Source organism: Lactuca virosa, chromosome 7, assembly GCF_052849685.1.
Source record: "Lactuca virosa cultivar CGN04683 chromosome 7, Lactuca_virosa_CGN04683_v6, whole genome shotgun sequence".
NCBI classification, from domain to species: Eukaryota; Viridiplantae; Streptophyta; class Magnoliopsida; order Asterales; family Asteraceae; genus Lactuca; species Lactuca virosa.
This window is the reverse complement of record NC_136432.1, coordinates 227,699,170-227,705,169: the sequence shown is the minus strand read 5'-3', so window position 1 is coordinate 227,705,169 and position 6,000 is coordinate 227,699,170.

Sequence of the window (6,000 nt, the reverse complement as noted above, 5' to 3'; positions counted from 1 at the left end):
TTTAGAATGAGGTTATTTGTGATTTATTAATATATTATAAGAATAATATATTAATTGAGAAATCATATTATTTAATTGGTATTGATCAGGAATTAATTTGGAATTAATAGTGATCAAAAGAGCCTGATTAAATAAACGGCGACTGATTAGGTAAATCAGTAATACATATAGTTTGGGCAAATGATCCATGTTGATTGGAATGGACTAAATCTATGTGAGAGTCCATGAAGATTTAGTCCAAAGGGCCTATCAAATGAGTTATTGGATTGCTTAAAGACCTAAGTAAATGAATTAGGGTTTACAAGTTAAAACCCTAGGAATTCCACACTATAAATGTAGCCCCTAGAACTCCCAAAATCAGCCAAGACTTCCAAGAAGAAACCCTAGCCGATTTTTGGTGCCTCCTAGCCTCTCTTTCATAATCCTCCATTGTTCTTGGTGTTTGTGACTTATTTGAGGTATCACATTTGAGGTACTAAGCTCTTGAAATGCCAAGTTCTACAAGCTACAACAAAGAGGTATTCATCTAACTTGTTTTATGTTGTAAATCTGAAAATTGTATGCTAGTTAGGGTTCATGCTTTGGATAAAAGAAAATTTCAGGTATAACTTGAGAAAAATTAGATCCAAAGCATTAGGGTTGTATGTGCACCATATGATTGTTATAGTGCTCAAAACCCATCAATGAAGTCCTCTATGATGCTCAAGATTGTTCAAGGATGCTCGGAAGTTTGTGATGCTTAATAAATACACCATGTTGTGCAACAATGATGGATGTTGGGCCACTACTGTTCATTATGTGCCATTTATGCATCATGATGCTCCACTATGGCTCAAGGTATCCATCATGTGCGTTGTTGATTCTTATGGGGTATATGACATGGATGAACATTCCAGAAGCTACTACATGGCGGAATATGTTTGGTTGACACCATTCATGGGCTTACAGGCCAATAGCCTTGGCCCATTAGAGTTTTAGGTCTGATCCCTCAAGTATAAATAAGGATTGATGATAAGGCATTGGAAGTGTCTGGTCTTTGTATCCTTAGTTAATAGAAAAAATCTTTGTTGAATTGTATTGTAATCTCTGTTTGAGAACTCTATGAATAAAGAATATTGCCCTCCCGCGCGTGGAAGTAGATCACCTTCATCGAACCACGTAAATACTATATCTTTTGAGAAATTGGTTTTTCATGTTTTCCTCTTTACTTCCTAACATGTGGTATCATAGGTTAGCAATTGGCATCAGATTTTGTTTTGATTGTTGAAAAGTATCATCTTGTTTCCCTAATCACATGAGGAGTGTAAGGAAATATGATGGCCCAAAGTTACCCAAAGAAGAAGAAAAGGAGTTAGTGATAGAAGAGTAGCCGATTAAAAATAAAAAGAAAAAAAAATATGGGCCAAAAAGAAGTCAGAAGAAAAAGAAGCAAAGATCACACCATCATGTTTTCCATCAAGATTGATCAACAACAATAAAAGATAAGATAGTGAGATCATAGCGATGTTCTGGATAGTCAAAGTCAACATTCTTCTCTAGGATGTGATAAAACAGGTACCTAGATATGCTAAGTTCCTTAAGTAACTTTGCACATCCAAAAACAAGTTGAGAGGTAATGAGATGGTGAAAGTAAGTGAAAATGTTTCGGCAGTTTTGTAGAAAAGACGCCCCCAAAGTTGTGACAACCCGAAATTTCTAACTTATACATTCTTCATTTTTATCAAAGTTAGCCTCGTTTTGCTATTTTGTAATAAAGTTTTGGATCTATATAAGTGCTTTAGGCTAAATATAATCAAGATATGAGTCTTAGGTAGGGTTAGAATGTATGTAGCATCACAAAATTGGGCCAAACACACCATGCAAGGTGTGTGCGGCCGCCCACCCGAGTGTGCGGCCAGCCAGCCGCACACAGCCAACCGCACACCCTCCTAGCCTCACACTCCAGCCTATATAAAGGACCTTAAGTTAACCATACACCCTTTTTCACACTCCTTCAAAGCTGGAACATTTTCTCTCAAGAGTTCTTCACGTTTTCCTCTCCAATCATCAAAAAAAGTAAGTAAACATCCTTAGATCATTACTACAACACATTTGAAAGCCTTTTCCTCGAGTTTGATCCATGAAATCATCATTCTAGATGATCTTCATGTGTGTACGGCTGCACACACATCATGTGTGGCCACACACACATCATGTGTGACCGCACACACATCTTTTGGTCCTAAAATGGGCTTAAACACCCATCCAAGCTTAGCATCGACTAAAACACCTTCTTAGGATCATCCCCAGGCCTTAGAAAATCGATTTGGACACATTTGTATGGGGGTGTACGGCCGCACACAGGCCTGGCCGCACACACCTGGTCGCACACACCATGTGCAACCGCACACACCCTTTTAAGGGTCCAAAATGACAACAAACCCCCAATCCGGTTAAGCAATGGTCAAAACACCTTCACTAGAACATCCCAAAGGCTTGGAACCACGTTTTTGACACACTCCATAGTGAGTGTGCAGCCGCACATAGGTTTGGCCGCACACACACGAAATCCATACTTTTGTGGCCTTACACCCCAATATAGGGCCCTACACTCCTTATGTGCAACCATATGAGTTGGTAACACTTAATTCTAAGTGTTTTTATGTCCTTAAGACATGTCCTTGTCACCATTAGTGGTTCTATCTACTAATGTATTCACATATATGTAATTATATGTTAAATAGGATCCGTTTGTGCTCGAGACTCCGTTTGACACCCAACAGTCCCATATCGATCTTCCATTCGAGTTACTCACTGCAGGTGAGTTCATACCCCTTAGTTAACCTTTTAAATGATTTTAAATGCTTTTATGGGGGGGGGAATACAAGTTGAACAGTTCTAGTTATTGCTTTAATCACATGTGATTAATAACTAGAACAAACAGAAAGATTTACTACTGCTTTCAAATCGCTATCAAAGTTATGGATTTTCAAGTGTTACAAACATTTTATTTAACTCTTTAAATGTTAAAACTGATTTTAAACTCTTTTAAACTTTCATTATTTTCAAACTCATATCTACACTCTTATATTTATATAAGTAAGACTTGAAGGACTTAGGACTGATAGCTCACCTTATTTCCTGTTCCTTGTTTGGTTGTGGACTTAGGGTATCCTGTTATTTGTCCGAATGTCGTTGAATTCTTAGTTATATATCATATATATGTGTGTTGGATATAAAAGCTTTCACTTCAGTTCAGTACCTTTGTGTAACAAAGGTATCCAAACAACCTTACTATTTAACTATAATAGGTATAGTTAAGGGATTACTACTCACTACTACCATTACAACGACCCATACAAGAGTCAGTACAGTTATTAGTCACTACATGAGTACAACATTGAGTAACAATACATGCTATACACTATACAAGAGAATATACTATACACTATACAAGAGAACATACTATACACTATACAAACATTGAATACTATAACAGAATGTGACATACTACTTCTCGATACGACACTTCATCGTGGTATCACTTTGTAACCACAGTCTCCTGGAGGGAGAGCGGGCATTGTGTGTATAGATCTATACGGGACAGACACTCCCACATCCTGACTGCTAGCTACAGTCCCAGCCGAAAGGCCAAGGGGTGACAGAATGCTACCTCACTATTTATGACCTGGAGGGTCATCCGTTATTCAACCGTCGATCAGCATGGTTACATACGAGTTCACATTCAAACCTTTAATTAACTAATTAAGAATTAAAGGTAAAAATAGACTTTTCGAGGCGTATTGTTCATTTAATACCACCTGGAGTCTATATATTTCCACTTTAGACTCTCCGAGGCGTACTGTACATTTAGTACCACTTGGAGTATGTATTTCATTATTTTGTGATCTTGTCACATACTCGTTTAAGTAAACTATAATTTTATACTAATAGTTTTCATTGGGGAAAAACCCTTACATTTACGAAAGAACAAACTTACAAACAATTGGGTCTTGGTAGAAGACTACTTTTTACCAGAAAATATAGGATTTTCTAGGGAGTATACTATTTACCAACATTGAAACTAGTTACTACACTAATTTGTTGCAAACATTTGTATACAAGCAATGACACTAAATGCTTATGAACTCACCAGCTTTATGCTGATAAACTCTTTCAAAATAACTTGTATTCTCAGGTCATCAGTAGACAGGTAGAGATGAAGATTTTGAGAAGATGGAGCACATACAAGACCCATCTTTTATTTTGATTATACTTTTGGTGTCTTACAAACTATACAGAACACGCTTGTATTGCAATTATTATATTAATGCAATGGATGTTGTTGCTTGTCTTTACTATTATGCACTATTGTGATACTGTACATGACGTCCTCCACCCCAGAACGTTTCCGCCGTTCTTGCTTTTGAGGTGTGACAGATTGGTATCAGAGCACTGTTTATAGTGAATCAAGTATATCAACCCATAAAAGATATACGAACTATAAACACATCGGGATTAAAACACTCTGACCATGAATATATACTTTCAAATAATAAAATATTTAACCAAGTATATATATACATCTATTCGTATCAAGGCCAGTATCATACTAGAACATAACAAAAGTATTACGATTGTTGGACAGCACAATTAGACTTAGAGACATATGGTCAAGTTTGGGAAGATATATCCTGATCAACTATATTATCCAAGAAGTGACTAGCATGTGCCTAAGAGTAGTTGTGGTGTTGCAACAAGTCTAAAAACTTACCAACACTACTACAACAAGAACATTAGAACAGAATACTATAGGAGTATTCTACGTTACTATAAATTACATATGTGAGAACTAAAAAAGGTCGTTACTAGTGGGGCAATAGTTGCTAAGAGTATACACTAAGGTTACATGTGACTAAGACGCTATAGACTTAGAATCTGTGATCTTTGCTTTACTTCCTGTTCCTTGTTTGGTTGTGGATTTAGAGTTAGGGTCACTTATTCGAAGTTCTATCCTGTTTTGGTTGCATGTAATTGGTATACACTATACAAGTATTGAGTTAACTAATAACGATCATCTTATAATTATCTTAGATTAGTACGTCTATTAATTATTCTTTCCCCTATTCTCGCGTAGATATCATGGCTGGTTTCCATCTCCCCGGCGATCCGTGCTATCCCAACCAAGGAAACGGTGGGTGGCTCGGTAATGAGCCCAAAGAGAATCACCCAATCCCTTTGGATGATCACCGTGTAGAAGGCTTTTCGGACAGCTCTGACTCCGAACCAGAAGTCAACGGCATACCCCCAGTAGCTCCAAACCCTAACCAACGCCCAACTTTTCGAGGCCCAACACCTCTATGGGTGGAGAGTTTGGAGGCTTGGGACCAGGAGCTAGACCAACCCATCCCCTACAATGGAGACCAAGATTTCTACAACGTGAACAAAGGAAGCACTGCGGACAGGGTCCTGCCTATTCTAGTCCGCAGGGTTGCTCGAAACGAGATTCAGGGGAGAACCGCCCTTAACCGGATTGCTGAGATAGTCACCCATGCAAGGATGAGTGACATCAACATCCGTCGTCTGGAAGATGCTAACGAGAGGACTCAAAATGACCGCGAGTCTGTACTTCAGGCACTAGCTGAGACTAGGGCGGAAGTCATAGAGAACCGCGTACGCCAGCGAGTGTACGAGCAGCGCCTACTCGACATGGAACGCCAACTGGCAGACCTGAGGGTTCGCCCAAGGAATAACCGTCGTCGTTAGAAGATGTCGACTCATCTTTTCTTTTGGATTAAGGAATAGCCTTTCTTTCTGTACCCTAGGGAGCACTTGTCTGTAAAATATTCCTAGCTTTTAAATTACTCTAATTAGACTTCTAAGCTGCCAACATTTTCCCCTTATGGTTTGATGTAAGACCTACTGTTAGGTCGTTTTTCTCGAACTCTTTTACATCATTAATACCAGTAATATTGGCAGTTATCTAATCTATGGGAACTCCTTACACTTGTGCTTTACTAC